The sequence below is a fragment of the Balaenoptera ricei genome, chromosome 1 (assembly GCF_028023285.1).
Source record: "Balaenoptera ricei isolate mBalRic1 chromosome 1, mBalRic1.hap2, whole genome shotgun sequence".
NCBI classification, from domain to species: Eukaryota; Metazoa; Chordata; class Mammalia; order Artiodactyla; family Balaenopteridae; genus Balaenoptera; species Balaenoptera ricei.
The window spans coordinates 154,316,125-154,340,283 of record NC_082639.1 but is presented as its reverse complement, the minus strand read 5'-3'; the positions used below and the strand labels follow the sequence as shown (position 1 = coordinate 154,340,283).

Below are 24,159 nucleotides of genomic sequence, written 5' to 3'. Positions count from 1 at the left end.
AGGACTTATTTATCTTATAACTGGAAGTTTGTACCTTTTGACCCCCTTCACCCAGTTCACCCATCCCCTCCCCCCTGCCCCTGCTTCTGGCAACCACAATCTGTTATCTGTGTGTATCTATGAGCTTGGTTTTTGGTTTTGTTTTGTTTTTTAGATTCCACATATAAGCGAGATCTTACAGTATTTGTCTTTCTCTGTCTGACTTATTTCACTTAGCATGATGGCTTCAAGGTCCGTCCATGTTGTTGCAATGGCAAGATTTCATTCTTTTTAAAAAATTGGTGTATAGTTGATTTAAAATATTATATTAGTTTCAGGTGTACAACATAGTGATTCGGTATTTTTATCAATTATACTCCATTTAAAATTACTAGAAAATATTGGTTATACTCCCTGTGTTGTACATTACATATTTGTATCCTACTTGTTTTATACCTAGTGGTTTGTACTTCTTAATTCCCTTCCCCTGTCTTCCCTCTCCTGACTACCCTCTTCCCACTGGTAACCACCCCCTTATTTTCTATATCTGTGAGTCTGTTTCTGTTTTGTTATATTCATTTGTTTGTTGTATTTTTTAGATTCCACATATAAGTGAAAACATACAGTATTTGTCTTTCTCTGTCTGACTTACTTCACTTAGCATAATACCATCCAGGCCCATCCATGTTGTTGCAAATGGAAACATTTCATTCTTTTTTATGGCTGAGTAATATTCCATTGTGTACATATGCCACATCTTCTTTATCCGTCATTGGTTGATGGATACATAGATTGCTTTCATATCTTGGCTATTGTAAATAATGTTGCGTGAACATCTCGGGTGCATGTATCTTTCCGAATTAGTGTTTTTGTGTTCTTTGGCTATATACCCAGGAGTGGAATTGCTGGATCATATGGTAGTTCTATTTTTAGTTTTTTGAGGAACCTCCATACTGTTTTTCATAGTAGCTACACCAATTTACATTCCCACCAGCAGTTTACTAGAATTCCCTTTTCTCCACATCCTCACCATTTATTATCTGTTGTCTTTTTGATGATAACCATTCTGACAGGTGTGAGGTGATATCTCATTGTGGTTTTGATTTGCATTTCCCTGATGATTAGTGATGTTGAGCATCTTTTCATGTGCCTGTTTGCCATCTGTGTGTCTTCTTTGGAAAAATGTCTATTCAAGTCTTCTGCCTATTTTGTAATTAGGTTTTTTGTTCTTTCTATATTGAGTTGTATGAGCTCTTTATATATTTTGAATGTTAACCCCCTATCAGACATATCATCTGCAAATATCTTCTCTCACTCAGTAGGTTGTCCTTTCATTTCATTGATGGTTTCCTTTGCTGTGCAAAAGCTTTTAAATTTAATTAGTTCCCCTTTGTTTATTTCTGCTTTTGTTTCCCTTGCCTGAGGAGACAGATCCAAAAAATATATCGCTAAGACTTACGTCAAAGAGTGTCCTGCCATGTTTTCTTCTGGGAGTTTTATGGTTTCTGGTCTTACATTTAGGTCTTTAATCAATTTTGAGTTTCTTTTTGTATATGGTGTGAGAAAATGTTCTAATATCATTCTTTTACATGTAGCTGTCCAGTTTTCCTAACACCACGTATTGAAGAGACTCTCTTTTCCTCACTGTGTATCTTTGCCTCCTTTGTTGTAGATTAATTGACCATATATGCATGGGTTTATTTCTGGGCTCTATTCTGTTCTGTTGATGTGTGTCTGTTTTTGTGCCATACCAGCTTGTTTTGATTACTGCAGCTTTGTAGTATAGTCTGAAGTCAGGGAGTGTGATACCTTCAGCTTTGTTCTTTTTTCTCAAGATTGCTTTGGCTATTTGGTGTCTTTGTGGTTCCAAACAAATTTTAGGATTATTTGTTCTAACTCTGTGAAAAATGTCATGGGTATTTTGATAGAGATTGCATTAAATCTGTAGATTGCTTTGGGTAATATGGACATTTTAATAATAGTAATTCTTCCAGTCCATGAACACAGGGTATCTTTCCATTTATTTGTATTGTCTTCAATTTCCTTCATCAGTGTCTTATAGCTTGCAGAGTATAGGTCTTTTTCTTGGTTAAGCTTATTCTTAGATATTTTATATTCTTTTTGATACAATTTTAAATGGGATTGTTTTCTTGCTTTCTCTTTATGATAGTTCATTATTAGTGTATAGAAAAGCAACAGATTTCTGTATATTAACCTAGATCCTGAAATTTTACTGAATTCATTTATTAGTACTAATAGTTTTGTGGTGGAGACTTTAGGGGTTTCTATATCATGTCATCTGCAAATAGTGACAGTTTTACTTCTTCCTTTCCAAGTTGGATGTTTTTATTACTTTTTATCATTTGATTGTTGTGACTAGGGATTCCAATACTACGTTAAATAGAAATGGCAAGAGTGAACATCCTTGTTCCTGATTTTAGAGGAAAATCTTTCAGTTTTTTACTATTGAGTATGATATTAGCTGTGGGTTTGTATCAATGGCTTTTATTATGTTGAGATATGTTCCCTCTATACCAACTTTGTTGAGAGTTTTTTTTTTTTCATCATGAATGGCTGTTGAATTTTGTCAAATGCTTTTTCTGCATCTATTGAGATGACCAAGTGATTTTTATCTTTCATTTTGTTAATGTGGTATATCACATTGATTGATTTGCAGATATTGAACCATCTTTGCATCTCTGGAATAAATCCCACTTCCAGAGATGTGGGATTTGGTATATGATCCTTTTTATATATTGTTGAATTCAGTTTGCTACTATTTTCTTGAGGATTTTTGCATAGATTTCATTCTTTTATGGCTGAATTTTATATATATAATTATTAAAATATATACAATTATATATTATATGTAATATTATTATATATATATATATATATATATATATATATATATATATATATATATATCACCTCTTCTTTATCCATTCATCCATTGATGGACACTTAGGTTGTTTCCATATCTTGGCTGTTATGAATGATGCTGCAATGAACATGGGGGTGCATATATCTTTTTGAGTTAGACTTTTCATTTTCTTCAGATAAATACCCAGAAGTGGAATTGCTGGATCATATGGTAGTTCTATTTTTAATTTTTTGAGGTACCTCCATACTGTTTTATAATTCTGGTTTTAAAACAGGATTAAAACATGGTCTCTTTTGGGTAGCTATTCAAGAGTTTTCTTCTCTTTATTCCTTCTACTTCTTTCAGTCTTTGTAGCTGCAGAGGACATCCATCTGGGGAGTGGAGCTTATGCATACCCTGATTTGGAAGGGAAAGCAGTGTACAGCCCACCATGAGGCTCTGCCACTGCTAGCAACTCTTCCCACATGGTCCCATTGTCCTGAGCCAGTGCCAGTTCCTGAAGTCCAAGTTTCCACCATTACTTCTCCTTGCCTATATCATCATAGTCTAGACTCTAGTTCCTTTGAGTCTGTTTGGCTGGCTCAGGGCCTCTTATGCCTTCCTCTTGGTGGCCACAGAAAGTTTTCAAATCTTTTCCCACCTTGCCAAGATGCCTAGAACTCTGTGCAGCCACTCTAGGCTACAGCTTTCGTGTTCTCCCAGCACCATTCTGGATGCAGCAATTCTCCCAGGAGCTGTTGTTCTTCCTGGGACATTCTGAGAGGAGAGACACATGTGCCCTCTGCTATGGCATTTCTGGTATGTGCAAATTTCATTGACTGTGACTACAGTAGGAAATACATTTTACATCATGGCTGAGTACATGTACACAACATAAATGAAACAACAGCTTCATGAAACAATATTTACCATTACTCCAATGTACTCCATTGTACTGCAATGTACTCTGGTATTTTCTATTTCATTCCATTTCCTTTAATACCAGTTTTAATCCAATAAATCAATCTTATTATCCAAGAGTAGGTCTCAACCCAGTTTGAAAAACACTGCCCCCTCATAGTGGGTTTCTATCCATCACTAGTCCTGGGATTTGGTTCATGGGGTGGGCACTGGGCCCCAAATCAAAAATCAGGAAACAGTTCCACACTTGGGTGTTTCTTTCTCAAAATGCACAGCTTTTGGAATAAAAGAAAGTTCTGCCTTTCAAGATGTTATCTCTACTACGAGTTATCCATTCAGACATTCAACAGACTTTTTATTTTCAGCTTTCTCTACTCTCTGAGAACAATGTGTATAGAATATGACAGAATGGTAGAGGAAAGAGCAGCGGAAAGACACAGAAAGAAATCAAACCTCAGTTAGTATTTCCAAACATCTTATGTTCTATTGCTCATAGTAATAATAATAGCTAATGATGACTGAGTGCATATTATGGGTCAGGCACTGTACTTGGCTTTTCACATTTATTATTTCAGTTAATCCCCATAACATCTCAGTGATATGATACAAATATTATCCCCATTTTATAAAGAGGAAATGAAGGCTAACCTAAATTTGACTCTGTCTCCTCCCTCAACATCTAAAGACCATTTCTCATTTCTACTTCCTACTTTGTGCTTATTCCACATCCATAAGATGAGGGATGGGGACTAGACTATCTCTTTCAGCTAAAAAAGAGCTCAGCAACCTTACACAAGGCACAGCTGCTTTCTGTGAAGTTTGAAAAGTAACGGTCTGTTGTAAGCCTGTAGTTTGACCTGCACATGATCCCTCCCACTGCTCTTAGTCACTTCCCATCCAGGGCTTCTTCCTATGGCCTAGAGCTCAAGGCCATCTACAATCTTCTCCCAAACTAGAAGGGATTGGAGTCCTTCCTGGTTCTTAGCAACCTGCAGGCCCTCAGAGGAAATGACTCTAGTAACTTCTCTTTATCTTTTCTAAAACCCACATCTTTAGAAGGGAGAAAGATGCCTGGATAATACAAAGAAGAGATAAATCACAAACTATGAATTTTTTTCCCTTCCAATTTGGTTAGTTCGTGTATTCCACACATATTTATTGACTATGTACTAGGTACTATGCTATGTACTACTGGAGATTTGGTGGTGAACAAGACAGTTCAAACTCTTGCCCTTCTGGAGTTTATATTCTATAGGGGCTGTTTTCAGGGGAGGGTAGACATTGACAGGTCGGGTGCTTTTCAACCTTCTTGCAAATCACACCTCCCAGTAAGAATATTTTTTGCACAGCAGAGAAGTTCATTCCTTTTCTCTTCTCCTCACCCAACAGAATAAAACGTTTTGTAGAGTAACACTCCTATTACATATTTTAAAAACCCAAAAAATTAATATTATCTTATTAATACTTGAATGCAGCATAGAAAAAATTCCCAAATAAGCAATACGTAAACAAAAATTAGGCAAGATTTTATTTAGTGCACTAGGTGCTCGTACGCTTCTCAGTTCTTTCCAGTCCAGAACACACAGGACGATACTTCGTGCGTCAACGCACGAGCCTGTTTCTCTCCTTTGTTTTAATCAGTTTTAAAGTTTGAAAATCCTGGTTCATACAATAATGGTAATAATAGTGATGCATTCTTTTTACCTGGCAATGGAGATTCTTCTTTAATCTCACCCTAAAATGGTGACGAATTTAATGCCTTGTGATCATCCTTTAGTGCAAATGAAGAACTAAGGTGCAATAATTCATTTGCCTCTCTGAGGCACCAAGTTTAGGTCAATTATTGATTCAGAATTTTAAAAAAGAAAATGGTTTTTTCATCTGAAAGAATTTTCTTAGTATTTATAATTTCTCTTCTGGAAAGTAATGATTACACATTTGAAACTGAGAAATGGAATGTAACAATTTCCCTAATTTGATTTCCGTCCCTGTCTTTACTGATAATGTCCTTTTCAATATGTTGTGATAATACTGGGAACAAATAGGAGCTAGGGTGATTGCTTTTACATCTTACTTGCCATAACAAAATGTCGTTTGGAATCCTGGATATGTTTAGCTTGCTGAATTATCATGTTGTTTTCTCCCTGAAGTTATAAATTTCAGTTCATTAAAAATATCAATATCATCAGTTAAATATACTAATTCTAAATCCCAAACATCATCTTCAAAAATGAGATTGGGGCTTCCCTGGTGGCGCAGTGGTTGAGAGTCTGCCTGCTAATGCAGGGAACACGGGTTCGAGCCCCGGTCCGGGAAGATCCCACATGCCGCGGAGCAACTAGGCCCGTGAGCCACAATTGCTGAGCCTGCGCGTCTGGAGCCTGTGCTCCGCAACAAGAGAGGCTGCCATAGTGAGAGGCCCGCGCGCTGTGATGAAGAGTGGCCCCCACTTGCCGCAACTGGAGAAGGCCCTCGCGCAGAAACGAAGACCCAACACAGCCATAAATAAATTAAATAAATAAATAAATAATTTAAAAAAAAAAAAAAAAAAAAAAAAAAAAATGAGATTGCTTGCCAAATGAGATTGCTTTTCATCTAGAAAAATGTGACATTTCTGAGTTTACTCACCATGCTTTATACTTTCCCTTGGGTGCCCTTAGGACAGTCAGTGAACTTCATTTAGTGTGCTTCAGCATGAGGGTCTGGCTAGCTCCAGTCTGAACAAAACACGTCAATATTTTGGCTGTTCCATGAGCTCTCTTTAATAAATCTAACACCTTCACCATGTTTTTCTTTTTTTTTTAACACTTCCATGAGATACAGCAGAATCATTTCTAGAGATGTCAAGTAGAATTCCTATTGATTATAAGCACAAGTGTTATTAGTAGCTTTTAACAATATTTAAATAATTTTTGTTATGTTTTCTAGCCACATCTGCTGGCTCCACCGCTCACACTTCCTTTATTATTTTTCCAGTTTGATAGATATTGACCGACAAGGCATTTTTTTCCAGTTTTGTAAATATATCTGACCCAGTGTATGCCAGGTTAAATTTAAACACACGCACATGCACACACACACACACACACACACACACACACACATTCCTGTCATCTTGCATAAACTAGAAGAGTTGAATAACTTACAGAATCCATGCTCTTTTGGAGATGGATCTCAAACTCGATACTGGATTTTAACTACATGAGGAGCATGGCTTTGGAAGTTTCTGCAGTAGTGCAGATTCAACTAGAAATAGTATTATCTCAAAGAGTTGTAAATTTTAATTTATCAGCTGATTTAGCATTAAAAATCATACGCATCATTTCTATTTATGTTAGAAGAGTAATGTTTTAACATCTGTATGAGCCATTTTCTCTTTGCCAAACCATATGCAACAAAATCTCATTAACATTCTGTAGAACAACTAAGAAATTGTGCCAATAATTTTTCGTCTTTTGTTTTCATTTAAAAGTGTTTGAGTGGTTTGTTGACAAGTCCAGTATGCTGTGTTTCTAAGTGTCCTACTAGTTTTGAAGGCGTCATTACAAATAATATATTGGGATTTGTCGCTTTTGTTGGATTTTACTCACTGAAAAAAATACTGTAAATAATCTGCCTCATAAGATCTTCCATTCTTTTTTTCTTTTTAGAATGCTCCTCCAGTGAAGTTGAAGCTTACTATTAGAGCCAATATATTTCTCAACATTGTCTACAGTTCTAGATACCTAGAGTTTGAACTGGGGCGCTCCTCCAATTTTCCCTTCATCATTCTTTGCTCTTGTAATGGTAAGGAGAAATCCCATTAAAGGGAAATTCATGCTAATTTAATTAAATGTACATTTGATGCAAACCTGAAACATATCATGTTTGATAACGTTCTTTCAGAAAAATGCTTTACAATGAAGTCTGAAAATTTTTAATATAAAATATAAATTCTGGTTAATTGTCCTGTAATGGTGATGGTCATATTCACATCATATACCAAAAAATCAAATGAGATGTTTTTTAGCAGAAGGCAGAATAACTTGTATTAGTCAACTGAAATTCATCATAGCCTTCCATTATTTCTCTTAATTCTGTTCATAGCAACCAGATGCAGTATTTCCAAGTTCACAATTCTTAATAAAAATCCACTGATGTGTTCTCATTCTATTCTATTCTACTCTATTCTATTCTACTTTGTTTAAAAAAATTAAGTCTGGTTATGATCCATTAGCTTTATTTTACAATCTACTAAAGTATTATGCCTTGCAAATAGCCTGAATAATACTGGCATAGATAATAAACACATGTTAAAAAACCAAGAGAAGTTCAGAGAGTGTCAGTGCTACAGTAAAATATAAAAGAATAGTGTAATAAACAGAGAATGACTGGGCAGGGACTAATTTTGCCAGGGTGGTCAGGGAAGGCTTCTTGGAGGAGGTGGCATTGAATTGTGCTCTGTAGAGTTTACGCTACTGATAAGAACCCATTCTTCAGCATTTATGGGTAGTTTGAATTATATTATTTTAAATATACTTATTATTTTTTAGCTGTTTTGTGTATATTTGATGAATCCTCAGCTAGACTGCAACTTCCTGTGGGACAAGTCTTTTTTTCACTTAAAAAAATCTCCCCCAGCATTCAATTTGTGCTGTGTGTAAAGTAGATGCTGGACAAATGCTAGGTCAATGTTGACTATTGCAAATCACCATAAAGTAGAGCCAACATCCTCGTAGGTGGAGCAGATGAGAGCCTGTGCCAGGTGGTGAGGGTTGGGAAGGCACTTGAATCCTTCCGAATAGCTCCCCATTATTGCCTGTGCCTGAAATTTCATAATTAGAAATTCACTCCTTTATCTTTAAGCCTTTATCAATTAAGTCTCAACAATCATTCGTGCCTCTGTTGAATCAGTATAATATCTCTGAGTCATAGTTGAATTCACAAAGAAGAGTTGGCTGGTTAATCCTTCCTAAGCACCAGTCCTGCCATCTGGAGATTGGCTCCCAGGTGCTCAGGGCTGCCTGTCTAGACAGGAGGCCCCACTAGACTACTCAGGCCCCACTAACTGAGAGGGCTGGAGAGAAAACATGCCCAGTGAAGGCACCTGATTAATGACTTTAGGATCAAAATAATGGTATAAAGAGTGACTGACCATTAATTGCCCACATTTACATACTAATTTTGATATTTTTGCTTTTAAAGAAACATAATACCAAGGCACAAATTAGTTTCCTCTTTTAAACCTCAATTATCATCAATTTTGGTCATCAAGTTTACTCTAGGCATGGTTTGCTTCTCAACTCCAGGGAGGAATTTCTCTGGCTTTAATTGAATGGTCAGAACAGAAGCCTTCCAAGGCAAGGCAGCTCTGGCTATGTCTGGGCCCTGGACTGGCCACTTCAGCTGCAAGTCAGGGAGCTCCAGAACCCTGATACTTCTGCGCTAAGACAGGCACAGATCACTGAAGGCCAGATACTTCCGCCTATGTGTAAAGCACTGAAGAGAGAAGGGAAAATCCTCTCCTCTTCAACACCCACAACTTTTCTCCTGGTGTCTAGATTCTGACATTTACTGCAGTTATCTTCCCTCTCACTTCCAAAAGGGGCTGAATATCCAACCATCCGCTCCTTCCACTCTAAACCCTGGCCTTTGCAAGATGTCCATGCTTTTCAACAAATGGTGTTGGGAAAACTGGATATCCACATGCAAAAGAATGAATTTGGACCCTTGCCTTAACCAATTAACTCAAAATGGATCAAATATCTACTATAAAGAACTAAAATTATAAAACTATGAAAAAAAAAAACCAGGGGAACATTAGGGGAAAAGTTTCATAACACTGGATTTGGCAATGATTTCCTGGCTATAACACCCAAAGTGCTGGCAGTGAAAAAAATAGATATACTGGACTTCATCAAAATTAAAAATTTTTGTGCATCAAAGGACACAATCAACAGAGTGAAAGGGCAACCCACAGAAGGGGAGAAAATACTTGGAAATCATATGTCTGATAAGTGGTTAATATCCAGAATATATAAAGAACTCCTACAGCAACTCAACACCAAAAAGACAACCTGATTAAAAAATGGGCCAAGGCCTTGAATAGACATTTCTCTAAAGAAGACTTGTAGATGGTCAATAAGCACATGAAAAATGGTCAGCACCACTGATCATTAGAGAAATGCAAATCAAAATCACAATGATTTATCACCTCATACCTATTAGGATGGCTGTTATCAAAACAAACAAATAAACACAACACAAAACAACAAAAAACAAATGAATTTCAAAATAAAGTGAGGATGTAGAGAAATTGGAATCCTTGTGCGTGTTGCTGGGAATGTAAAATGGTGCAGCGGCTATGGAAAACAGTATGGCTGTTCCTCCAAAAATTAAAAAATAGAATTACTGTATGATCCAACAATTCCATTCCTGGGTATATACCCAGAAGAACTGGAAACAGAGTCTGGAAGAGGTATTTATATACCCATGTTCACAGCAGCATTATTCAGCATAGCCAAAAGGTAGAAGCTACTCAAGTGTCTACTGACAGGTGAATGGATAAAGATTGTATATACATACAACGGAATTTAACCACCACCCAAATTTAACCTTATTTCCTTTCCAGTCATTTTTCCATGCACAAGTTTAAAAAAAATTTAGTTATGATCATATTACATATGAATAGTAACCATTATTTTAAGAGGTTGCAAGTATAATAGATGACAGAGTATATAAGTTTTAGTTTAATTTCCACTTTTTTATTTTTGGAAAATTAGGAAATTTTCAGGATACTCCCCCCCCCCCCAGTTATAGTATATTTTGGTGCATTATACTATATTTTCCTTATTATGGTATAAATTAAAATGATATAAATTAAAATTGAAATCTTGGTTTGTAAAGAGCATTTTCTACATTATGGATTATCTCCTTTGGATTTACTCCCATAAACAAAATTCAAAATCAAAAGGTTTAAACATTAAGGGTTTTCATAATTGTAAGGGTTTTGATATTGCCAAATTGCTTACCTACCTAAAAAGTGTATAAGTGCTATCACACAGCACCCTCGCCAGCCTTTAATGTCATTTATTAATTTTTGTCAACTATTTTTGTGAAAAATTGTGTTCTTATTTTACTTTGCACTTCTTTGAGCTTCTTTCAATATGTTTGTTTCCTTATTGTATATCCTAGTTTTTTTTTTTAGTGGATTGTTTATTCATGTGTCTTGCTCATCTACAATTGGATTCTAATGTTTTCTTATTAATTGTATTTAATTTATATATAATAAACAATAACACTTTGTATCATAGTTCCTGCAAATACTTTCCCCAGTCTATTGCTTACATTTCAATTTTGACTATTTTTATTTAATTGATGTTTCTAATTTACCTATGATGGAATCTGCCCTTATTTTCATTTGTGTTTTCCAGTGAATATGTTGTGTGTGCAGAAAGGGGTTAAATGTAAATGACAGTGAACCTACATTATTGTCCAATAGTGTCATTTAGAAATAACACAGGAGTTATCTCATTCCTGTCCCTGAGTCTGACACTACCTGAATAGTGAGAGTTCTTACTCTGTCCCTCCCTCTGCCAAACCCTTCAGGTGAGGGTTGCCAGATCAAATACAGGATGCCCAATTAAATTTGAATTTCAGATAAACAACAAATACTTTTTTTAACAAAGCATCAATATGTCCCAAATATTGCATGGGCCATACGGATACTAAAAAATAGTATTCATTGTTCATCTGAGACTAGATTCCATTTTAGCTGGGCATCCTGTATTTTTATTTGCTACATCTGGCACTCCTACTTGGGACTAGTTTATTTACACCTGCTTACTTAACACCATGCTGTACTATGTGTTGGGGCTGCGGATGGTGGGAGCTGAACGAGGAGATAGCTCCTGTCCTCAGAGAGTTTATACTCTGGTTTCCCAGAGAATTTTGCGATCAGAAAAATAATCTCCTGGACTATTTCAATGACCGCTAGAATAAACTTGGAGCACAGCCTCTGTGTTTTCCTGCTGCCTAACGCAGAGTTGTCCACGTTTACCTGACCACAGAACCACTTGAAACACCCCTCCCCTGGGGAGTCTGATTCTTTTGGTTTGAAGAGGGATCCAGGTGCCAGCGGTTTTAACAAGAGCCCAGGTGATTCCCCAGCTCAGATAAGTCTGTGCAACTCTGGCAGCCTTGGCGTTGGAGGCCTCTGAGTAACACCTGGCATAAAGTCACGGTCCAAGGCAGCTTCAGATCTTCCACTCTTTTACGACCTATTCAAAATCACTGATACACGTTTTGCAGTGCTGATCATCTTTGTAAGCTGCTTTACAGTTCATGAAGTTCATCCCATTTGGTCCTCACTCTAATTCTCCAGGAAAGCCGAGAAGCTTATTTCCGCTTTACAGAGAAGGACAAGGAGGCTCACACGGGCTAAATTCACACAGCAAGCTCCAGAAGCCGCCCGAGCGGCAAGGCCCGCCCTCTTTCCATCCCACCGAGCTACCTCCTTTCGCGGACAAAAGGTACGTGGGGACCACTGGGGCAGGACTTCAGGTGACTTCCGCTCCCAAACCTGCAGCCCCAGGCCTGCAATTAACAAACGGGGGTGGAGAGGTCCGTGCGCTGCTGGGCGCAGGCACCGGGGCCCACGGGTGAGCGGGGGCTGGGGCTCCGCGGGCCGGCGCCAGGCGCTCCGGGTGCGGAGTGGCGGGCAGTCCTCCCGCGGGTCCCCTCCAGCCGCGCGGCCTGCTCGCCACCGCTCCCGGGGCGCCGCCTGCTTGCGAGCCCGGCGGCCTGGAGCGGCGCGCGCGGGCACGGCGGCGGCGGGGACGTGCTCCGAGGACGCGCGCGGGGCTGGTCCTCCAACCGCCGCTCCCGGGGAAGAGGGCGTCTTCCCGGGAAGCCCGCCGCCGCCGCCGCCGCCGCCAACTCGGAGGTGCGGAGAGGGTTGTTGGGAACTCGGGGCGCGCGTGAGCGTCACCAACGCCGCCGCCACCCGGGACAGCCCGGAGGTTGGTAGCTGGTGACCGTAGCGGGTCCTCGGGAAGTTAGGTGTTGACTTTCTGCTTCGATTGACTCGGTTGAGGAAAAGAAACGCCCGATACGCTTTCTGTTTCCAATTCCCGTTCCTGCGTGCGCGCCCGAGGGCGGGGCAGAGGAGCGGAGACAAAGGCGGGGGGGTGGGGGGTGCGTGCGCCCGGGTCAAGGCTGCGTTCCCCGCGGCCGGCCGAGTCCGCTCACGCCCCTGCCAGCGTCCCCCCTCCTTGGCTTCGTCCCCAGCTTCTGGCACTGTTGCTCTAAGTGTGGACGCTGGTCCTCTTGGGGATCTTAGAAGTGCGCCTGCCTGACTGCTGCGGCTCCAGTGACCCCCAAAGTTAGAGACTTATTTTGCTTTCTACTCTCCGGACTCAGTTTCCCTCTTTTCTTCTACGTGTGGCCTTTAGGTGGCATCAGTCTTGATGTGGAAAGGCCCTCCTCCTCTCAGTCCCTACAAAGTGGGCGGGAGAGGTACCAGGATGGATAGCACTGGTGTTAAGAAATGTGCTGCTTCGTTGCTTCGTGGCTCTTGGATCAGGGCAGTCAGGCTAGCCAGTTGGTATCGTCGGTGGTTTACATTATATGGGGGTGCGACTCACTGTTTCTGTCCCTTTCTGATTTGCATTCCTCCTTCATTCATGTGCACAGCTAGGCGTTTACTTCCATGTGGTAAGTGCTATGGGAACACAAGGAGAGGAGAGGGAAGGCTTTCCTGAGGAGGGGGTGGTTTTTATACTGGAATTTGAAGAATAAGTATGATTTTTTTTTCCCTTTCATTCTTCATGTTCCGCCTTTCCTATAATTTTTCTCCCTCCTTTCTCAGTGGCAGCCCCTAACTGTGATTAAGTGTTGGATAGGAACAGTCAGTTCTGACTTGAAAGATTCAACTAATAGTGATGGGGACGATGTGCTTGTCAGGTGCTTTAAATCCATTATTTTTAAACCTTGCAATAACTGGGAAGGATACCTAGTATTAGCCCTTTTCACAGCAGAAGAAAGGAATACTTAGAAGAGATGCCAGAGCCACAAAGAGTAAGTGTTGGGATCGGGTTTTGCACTCCTCTTTCTGGGTCAAAGCCTATGCTTTATCGGCTGTTTGCCCCCTCCTTGGGAAGTAAGTTATATAGACTAACTTAGAGTGAAGGCCAAGTCTTTAGAGAGAGCAGTCATTTTTGTGGGTGGCTAGATGTTGGTGGGAACTCTGAAGGTAATGTCAGGAACTAGCCAGGGTGAGCCTTACTCATCTGTGTGTCTTCTTCCAGGCCAGGGCCTGGCCAAAGGGGAGTGCTCCTTAACTGTTGCCTGGGAGTTCCATGGCTTGGGTGAGATCCTTGATTCTTTGCAGGGGTTCCTTACCCTTTTTTTGTGCCATAGACTTCTTTGGAGTCTGGGGAAGCCAAGTTTTAAAAGGCATTTAAAAATACATAGAGTTACAAATTATATTGAAACAGTGATCAAAATAGTGTAAAAACCCCAACATTTATAATAGTATTTTTATTCTTGATTAGTGCGTTAAGTGACAAAATTCAGGGCTGTATCAGGTAAGTCTCAGAATTTCAAAGTAGTGATGCCCATGTAAATGATGTTTTGCAGTATTTGCAACAGCTGCACTGTAGTATGACAGAATTTGTGACACTTATTGGTGACAGTCACCAGAAATGCTCTTACTAGTGTGATTTGCTCTTCACACTTATAATCAAATGAAATCCTGAATTTCAGTTAGAGGTTGGTGAAAATACAGACATATGAGAAAAGAAATTTAAGTTCATGGCCTCCTGAATTCTGCCTAGGGACATCTTGTGGGTGGAGGGCTGGGTATCTAGGTTACAAACCCAGCTAGTGGTGGTTTTTCTTTCTCCACGTTCTTGCTGGCCACCCTACAGCGTTACTAATGGCTGTTTCTTTCTCCTCCAGTTCGTGTCTCCTTTTCCGCAGGTGCACAGTTGTTTCTGGTGATAAAAGCTGTTGAGAGAGAATTGCTGGATTGTTTACATGCTCTACCTGTCTTCCTCCTTCTGTGTGTAATTCTGCTGGAGAATATTCCAGTGATAGTGGATTTATTTGTGTCATATAATGCATGACCATCTTCCCTCCAATGGTGTATGGTATTACCAGTGTCAGGGAAGAAAAAAGGAGTTATCACTACATATCCTACAGACATTTAAAAAATCTTCAGATGTTATTATGAACAATTTTATGGTAATACATTTGAAAATTCAGATGAAATGGACAAGTTTTTTCAATAAAATACCTCATAAGACATAAGAACTAGAAAATCTGTATAGTTCCATATCTATAAAGAAATTAAGTATGTAATTAAAAATCTTTTCATTGCAGAATTTCCAGGCCCAGATGGTGTCACTAGTGCAATATTACAAACATTTAAAAATATGAAAAAGAAGGAATACTCCCTGACTGCTTATATAAGGCCAGCATAACCTTGTTACTAAAGCTTGATAAGGAGGTTACAAGAAACTATAGGCCAAACTCTCACAGAAAAGACGCAAAAGCCCTAAAATGGGTATTGGTAAATCAAATCTAGCGACCTATACCTATATTTGTAGGATACTAAACCATGACCAAGTTGGATTTATTCCAGGAATGTAAACTTTGTCTAACATTAGAAAATCAATAAATAATTTAACCACAGTCACAGAATAAAGGAGAAAAACTACTTGATAAACTTCAATACCCATTTGTGATAAAAATTCTTTGCAAACTAAAACATTATTGAGAGAACTTATAGTTTTAAAATAATGAAGGGTAAGTCATTGCTCTACAAATAAATGTGTGGATCCAGTATAATCCCAATCAAAATCCCAGCAGATTTTTTCCAAAAATAGTAAGCCAATTTTAAAATATATTTGGAAATTCTAGACAATCTAAGTAAAAGAACAAAACTGGAAAACTTAAGCTGATAGATAGTACTGTACATAGTTTGTCAGCATGGTGTAGGCACAGTGCTAGACAGACCACGGAACTCAGTAGAGAATCCATAAACAGGCTCACATGTATGAGGTCTCTTGATTTATGACAGAAGTGGCACTGCAGTGCTCTGGAGAAAGGACAGCCTTTTCAGTAAATGTTGCTGGGCCAATTGGATATTGCAAATGGACAAGATGAATTTTGATCATCTACCTCACCCCATACAGAAAAATTAATCAAGATACATCATACATCTAAATGTGAAATCTGAAACAGGAAAGCTTCTGGAAGAAAGCAAAGTAAAACACCTTTATGACAAAGGTTTATTGACTAGGACACAAAAAGCAGTAGCTATAAAGGAAAATATTGGTAAGAACTACTGTTCATCTAAAGATTCCATAAAGAGAGTGAAAGGGCAAGCTACAGAATGGGTGAAGGTATTTGTGATAGTTATATCCAATAAAGGACTCATACCCAGAATGTAGCAATAATTTTTTACAAATCATTGAGAAAAAGCCCAGTAGAAAAACAGGCAAGTCACTTCCCCAAAAGATTTCCAGATTCCCAATAAACATATGAAAAAGTGGTTAACCTCATTAGTAATTAGGGAAATGCAAATTCAAACTACAATGGGATATCACTCTATACTCAACAGAGTGGCTAAAAACAAAAAACAAACCAAAAAACCTGTCAATGCTCAGTATTGGTTAGGATATGGAAAACTGAACTTCTCATACATTGCTGATTGTTATGAAAGTTAGTGTAACTGTTTTGGAAATTGTTTTGCAGTATCATTTACTAAAGATGGGCATACACATCCCCTATGACCTAGCTTACTGTTTAGTGTCTGTCATTCTTTGAGAAACACTAAGCAGTAAGACAGGTGTATTTGTACCGAAAGACATGTAAAAGAATATGCAGAGCAGTATTATTCCTGATAGCCCCAAGTTGGAAACAACCCATGGGTTCATCAATAGTAGAATGGACAAAAGCCTAAGTAAATTGCTTATACAATGGAATACTCCACAGTAATAAGAATGAACAAATTATTGCTTTATACACAACATGGATGAGCCTCACAAATATAAAGTGGAGCAAAAAGAAGGTAAACACAACAAGAGGAAGTGCTAGTGGTCACCTTTAGTGGAGTTATAAGGAAAGAACAGAAGGGGCATTCAGTTTTTTATCTGAGCAGTAATTCCTGGCATGAGTCTGCTTTTTGAAAGCCTTACATTGTTTTTTTCTTTATCTAAGCATACTTTAATACAAAGTTTACTTAAAATATATTATAAAAAAATTTGATTCATTCAGATGCCCCTAATATGGGGAGTGTAAGATGTGCTGGGCATGATTCTTGGTGATTAAACAGGCTTAAAATAGGTTGAGAATTTTCCGGGGAAAGGGTACAATATCAGATCAATAGCTTTTCTGAACTAGGGGCTTATAAATCTGACTCCTTTTCTGCCAGTCTTTAACAGCAGAGATCTGGCTTAAGGGCAGTTCATATAAAAGGACTTAGGAGTTATGTTTCATATTAAGATTGATATCAGTGTGAGACAGAAGCCAAAAAAATGCTAAGTTGAGAACTGAATGCAAAATTTTGTTTTCAGGTTTCATTTTCTTGCAATTTAAGTTTTTAAAGTTTATAACAATTAGATTAAAATATTCTGATGAGGGCTTCCCTGGTGGTGCAGTGGTTGAGAATCTGCCTGCTAATGCAGGGGACACGGGTTCGCGCCCTGGTCTGGGAAGATCCCCCATGCCGCGGAGCAACTGGGCCCGTGAGCCACAACTACTGAGCCTGCGCGTCTGGAGCCTGTGCTCCGCAACAAGAGAGGCCACGATAGTGAGAGGCCTGCGCACCGCGATGAAGAGCGGCCCCCACTTGCTGCAACTAGAGAAAGCCCTAGCACAGAAACGAAGACCCAACATAGCAATCAATCAATCAATAAATAAATCTTAAAAAAAAAAATATTCTGATGTTTTATATACATCCTTTTAATTAGGTACTTTCCTTCCACTAGGCCATGAACTAATTGAGGGCAGGGGTAACATATTAGTTTCTGTAACAAATGACCACAAACTTAGTGTCTTCAAACAACAGAAATTGGATTACCTTACAGTTCTGGGGATCAGAAGTCCAGAATGGGTGGCAGGGCTGCATTCCTTCTGGAGGCTTGGAGTGGTGGGGGGCGAGGCAGAGGAGTGGTGTCTTTCTTCTTTGCTGCTGTTCTCTGCCTCTACCATTCCTTTGTTTTGGCCCCTTCCTCTATCCTCAAAGCGTTATCACTCTAACCTCTGCTTCCATCATCATATCTCCTCTCTGTCTCTGACCCTCCTTCTTCCCTCTTAGAAGGACCCTTGTGATTACATGGGCCCACATAGATAATCAGGGATAATGTCCTCATCTCAAGATCTTTAACTTAATCACATCTGCAAAGTCCCTTTGCCATGTAAGGTAACATATTCACATGTTCAGGGATTAGGGCATGGACGTTTCTGGGGTAGCTATATTTGGGGGATCCTACAGACGGAATCTTTATATTTTGTCTTCACAAATAGTGCAGTTCCTGATCTTCAGTAGGAGCTCACTGATATTTGTCGAATGCAGGAATGAGTCTAAGATTTCACTATTTGAATTATAGTTTCAGAAGAAGAGAAACGATGGTCTTGTCCTACTCTTCCTCTGCCACAGCTGGAATTTTGGTTTCAGCTTTAGGTACCTATACTATAAAGAGACAACTGACAGAATGGGAAAGGGTCTGGGAACTAAGCTACTGAAATGATTGAAGGAAGCATGGGGGTTTGTCCTGGAAGAGGGCTTGGGGTGGAGCGGGTAGCATTAATTATCTCTAAATATTTGAAGGAGTATGATTGGCAAGAATAATTAAGCCTTTCAGTATACTTAATAGTAGCAGTAATATTAAACACAGCAAGAATGAGGATTTTAGAGCTTACTATGGCCAAGGTAATATTCTATCTCTTTGTAAACCCATTTAATCCTCACAGCAACTCTCTGAGGGTTATTATTATCTCTATTTCATAAGTAAGGACATTGAGGCACAGTGAGGTCATGCAACTTGTGCTGGGTCACACAGCTAGAAAGTAGCAAAGCTGGGATTCAGCCTTTGGCATTCTGACTCCAGAGCCATCCTCTAAACTATCATACTATCCGGCCTCCGTGCTTTTAGTTCCTGCAGGTACAATAGGGCCAGTAGCAGAACGTTTTTTAGAAATAGAGGGGCAGATTTTGACTCAGTTTAAGAAAAAAAAAGATGATAACAATAAGAACTTCTTAGAAACAGAGTTTCCCTTCCTTGCAGTGTTGCTGGAAGTGGTCAGGTAGGTTATTGTAAAAGGAATTCCCAAACTGGCTGGAGATTAGACCAGATGACAATACTGATTTTGAAATTTTGATTTGAGAACATAATTCTTTAAAATATACATCTCTCTCAACCTTTGTGACATTTTATGTAATAAAGACCTACTGTGAGATGTAGCTTTTCCACTAACTTTCCAGATTTTATTTATTAGGAATTCTAACATACTGGTATGGTAAGCCACGTCCCCGCCCCTTTTTAAGGTGCCATTGCTGTTCCTCCAGTAAAGAGATGGAAGCAGTTCTCTCTTCCCCCTTGAATCTGGGCTGGGCCCTTGAGCAATAAAATGTTCTTTGAATTCTGGAGCCTGGTCCTTAAGAGACCTTGCACCTCTTGCCTTTGTTCTTTTAAGACCCTGAAGCCACCATGCTATGAAGGGTCCAGCCTACTGGAGGATGAGTGCCCACATGGAGGAGAGATAAGGCACCTAGCTGACAGCTGGCACAAAATGCCAGACATGTGGGTGAGATCATGTTGTCCTCTCCAGTTTCCTTGAGCCGTGCAGTGACTTAGTCATATGAGTGATGCCAGGTGAGATCAGCAGAAGAACTGCCCAGATTGCCATCCCATAGAATCACGAGAGAGAATAGATCTTGTTATTTTAAGCCACTGTGTTTCGGGATGGTTTATTGCACAGTGATACATAACATTTGGTGCATATTTAGAAGTAGTGATATGTATTTTTAAATATTCTGTAATTAGACTTTTGCCCAGCCCAATGGACCTCTCCAGTCTAGCTTATCATTCCAGTGCATTGGTGAAGGCTTTCTGGGTTTGAAAAAGCATTTCTCCGTAGTATCATGTGGGTAGAAGAATAAGACTCTTTGTAAGACTCTTAAGCAGGGTTTGGAGAACACTGTACTGTGAGAGGACACGATGAATCTGGGCCTGGTTTTCCTGGTGAAAGTCATGTAATGTATATTCTGCAAAATAGGTTTCATCAAATTCCACCTGGAAAAGAGTAAAAGTCTCCTAATATCTTTTCCGAATGTGCTAGAATATTGCTCTACTATTTCATTTTCTTTTCTTCAAAGCCATTGTCATTTCAGTGGGCATGAGTTCCTTTTACTTTATTACTTTGTGGTTTCCAGAGTGCTCATTTGTTCCTAAATTTAGAACTATTTCAATTTTATTCAGCCCTTACCTCTATATAACTGCTGACTTTCCACTCTTATTTCTGAGGTAAATTGGTTTGGTTTAGTTTCTCTTCTTCAGTAAATCTTCTAAGGAATGTACGAGTTAGATGTTTCATGTGTATTTTGATTACATCTAGTTGATCTTCTTCCTGGGGTGTATCTACGTTATACATAACTTTAAATTCTTTTGCATGTATATAGCTTATATTATCTTCTGGCTTTCCCAATGAATTGATTTTGTCATAGATGTTGAAAAAATGAATCCTGTGAACTCTGTAAGAATAGGGAGGTGGGTGAGAGAAGGCTCTGGAATTAGACTTGATGAGTATGAATCTAAGCTCTGCTGCTTGCTAGCTGTGTGATTTGGGGCAGGTTTCTTGATCCTTCTGGGCTTTGGTTATCTTTTGTGTTAAATGAGGATACCAGAAGTACCAACCTCAAAGAGTTGTTATGGAGATTAAATGAAAGAATACTTGTAAAGTGCTTTCTCAGCATAGGTAATCTGTAAATACTACTTATTGTAGTACAGCTGTTGCTAAACTCTGGGTAAACTCAGTAGAGAAAAATTTCAGTTTAGTTAGTTGGGAGTGATGATGGTGATGGCACTGGAGATTGTTAGCTTCATGCTGAGGGTGCCGTTTTAAAGTCCTCTGGTGCATGGGAGTATTTGGTGCTAGCCCATTTAGTGCTAAATGTCAAGGGTGAGGAACAGAAAAGAATTTAAAGTGGAAGTGTTGGAATCCATTTGTTGTACTTATCAACAATAAAGATAAAAGGCTTTTGAAAAGATATTGGAAGTTACTGGGGAAAAGCATCTTACAGAAGTTATGTGTATGCACACTTCAGGCTCTGGCATAGTGAGCTGTACTTTTCTGCCAAGAGTAAAGAACAGGATTTCTGCCTAAGAGAGTGGGAGTTGAGAACTTGGGTTCTATTTTTTGCTCCATTGCTGGCTTCTCTGGATCCTTGGGCAGATCTCGTCTTTTCTCTGAGCAAGATTCTGATTCCTGAAAAAAGAGCTAACAGTTAGCCCTCCTGGTGAGTATGAGAGTGGATGGCATCTTTGAAAGCGGGTGGAGTGTTAAATTACAAAGTGAATGCAAATGTACATTGCTTCAGTGTAGAAAAATCCCTCTTAGCTGAGGAATTCTTGCCATTTTCCAGCTAAGATTTTATTATATGGGCCGCTTGAGTTCTACAGTTCCCAGATAAATATAATACTTTTGGAAATACCCAGCTTGGGGCTCTTATACGCAGTATGGGGGTAGAGAAATCTTGTTCCTCCAGTTTGACTTCTTAAACTAATCCCAGGGAAACCTCTGCTATGATTTTCTTCCAAGACCTAATCTTAAATGCATTTTCTCTCTGTCTTCACTTTGTGCCTGTTTCTCACCTTCATCAATAATATTCAGCTTTGAGTCACTGTAGTCTTGACAGCTTTGGAGATGCTATTTTATGTCCTTTATTTTCCTCCCCCCCCCCCAATGCCTCCTGGACTAATTTGGTGCCAGGTGCAACTTAATTTTCCCTCCTCTCTGTTGCTTGGTTCTAGCACTTTCTCTCCACTTCCCACCGAGAGCCTGAATCGCTGACCTCCCTGCCTTTAGTCTCTACTGCTATGTCAAGGGGCTTCTTCTTCCTGAAGCTTCATGAAAAAATTAAATGTGCTGGCTCACAAGCCTGAGGTTTCTTCAGGTAATCAGATCCGAACCTGTCATCATATATGTTTAAGACCCTCCGCCACTTGCCTCCTAAACTATCCCCATTTTCTCTTCCTCACAGTCCTGACCAGTATTCCCACCAAAGTGGAAGTGTTCTCAGACACATCTTCACCATCAGACATCCCAGCAACCCGCCTTAGCTCTCACATATCAGTACTGTAACCTCCTTTGTATAGATTGATCAGGTAGTCTCCTACTTAAAAACAGGCTGTGTTGCTGTAGATTGGCTGTTTCCTACAGAAATCATGTTATAAATGGTGGCGAGTTTCTAGGCTATCGAATGGATGCCCACTTAGCTGATAATGTTGCTGCGGGACTGAATCTTATGCATGAAAAACAGAAAAGAGGCATTACTTACACATTTGAGTAAGGGCTTCTTTGACTTCATCGTGGTAGCTTATGCCTAAAGAAGAACATAAGCATGTTTAGAAAATGAGACACAGAAACTTGAGAATTCTCTGAGTTTTTCCGAACGTTTATGGGTTTGGACGTTAAAAAAAAAAAAGTTCTAGTTACATTCCCAAAGGTACAGCTTTGTGTTGTGTCATTGAATCCTTTAAAACATATCTACTCTGATTGGCTCTCTGAGTGCACAGCTGAAATGAACAGGGAGCAGGGAAGACACTGGGGAGAGGAATTTTCTTGAGATAAGCGGACAAGAGTTGAAAAGAAGTATTGAGGAAGAAAGATCTGTTAAGAAGGACAGGTGGGTGTCTGTGTGGTGGTGGTGTTTTGAGGTCACATTCCTGGGATTGTGAATGATGAGGCAAGAAAAATGAGGACTGTATATAATTCCTTTGGGGCTAAGAAAAGAGGTGGTGAGAAGAGACACTGGTCAGAAAGCTCTCCAGGTGGCTCCCAAGGACAGTTTGTTTGCTGTCTGGGGTGGCCTTGGGTCGAATGTGGGGAGAGGATGGGGATGAGAAATTGGAGACAACTCTGGGGTTGCCGATCAGCTGAAGAGGGCCCAGCAGCAGGTAGGATGCTCACCCCCTCTCGCCATGGAAGGTCAGTTAGATGTCATCAGTTCTGAAAGAAAACCAGGGCTCTGGCTAGGTAAGCTCCTGACGAGTTAAATTCACTAACTGGTCCTGCTGGACAGATCTTAGCTAATGTTTATTGAGTGCTTACTCTGTGCCAGGCCCTGGGTAAACATTTTACATTTAATCCATTCAATAACTCTATGAGGAAACATATCTGGAAAGTTGTGATCTACTTAAATTCCTCAGCCAGTCAGCGGCAGAGCCTGGTCTCCCCTAGGTCTGCATCTCTCCCTGATGCATCTCTCCCTGATATGCTGTCAGCAGCAGGCTATTTGGTCCAGTCCCCAAATTTTAAATATGAGGACACAGCCCTGCTGTTTTGTTGCTTATTACTGTGTATCTTTGTGTATATGTCTGCAAAACATATACACTGTAGCTAAGAGCAGCATCAAAAAGGAAAATGTTATAACGCTGAGTTTTCTAGTTTCCTGACAGTTAAATCACTAATTCAGGGGAACTGTCCTAGAAGGACAATGTCCATGAAAAGGTTCAAAAGAGCAGGGCTTCAGGAACTTTGATTTAATCTCCAAGATTATTTATGTTCAAATTTAGTAGCATTTGAAGAGGGGTTCAGCTCTTTGCTAATTGAGGAAGTCATCCAATATAGTAATACCAACATCCTTGGAAAGGAGAGACAATACAAAACCCAGAGGTTGAAATTCACTTCCCACTAAATTGAAAATTACTATATTCCTACAAAGTTCCAGAAAGAAATCTTAACATATTCTAGGAGATGCCAGGTATTTAAAAATAAAGTGTGACTAGAAATGTATGAAGCTAGAAGTAGTTCTGAAAAGTAGTAGGGGAACCTGAGAAGGCGTTGTTGAAGTACTAGGGCTTAGAGAGCTTGGGATTGAGAGCATGAGTGGCTGCTTCTGGATTTTTTAGGAGATCTGCAGGAGAAACTCAGACTAGACTGGCTTGACAACTTTTAGGTAATGACCGGGGGGTCCTCTGGTTGGAGGACCACTGATTTCTGACCTCATATTTTATGAAAGTGTTACTGAGCCCAAGCTTGTACTGCTCACCACACAACAGGCCAATAAATTGAGAGACAAGGTGTTGGGGCAGGGAATAGCGACTTTATCCGGAAAGCCAGCAGACTGAGAAGATGGTGGGCTAGTGTCCCAAAGAACCATCTTACCTGAATTTGAATTCAGGTTTCTT

The 24,159-nt window shown here is 39.6% G+C and overlaps 1 protein-coding gene across 6 annotated transcripts in view; it reads left to right on the top strand.

Annotated features, from left to right (window-relative positions):
- Positions 1 to 12,117: 12,117 nt before the first annotated feature.
- Positions 12,118 to 24,159, top strand: part of HHAT (hedgehog acyltransferase) — a 361,708-nt gene continuing 349,666 nt past the window's right edge. For 2 of the 6 annotated variants that reach the window (XM_059938761.1, XM_059938723.1), the window contains exon 1: positions 12,609 to 12,686. The gene's annotated coding sequence lies outside the window, so the exon portion shown is untranslated. The other 4 variants (XM_059938732.1, XM_059938751.1, XM_059938765.1 and 1 more) reach the window with 4 other exon arrangements.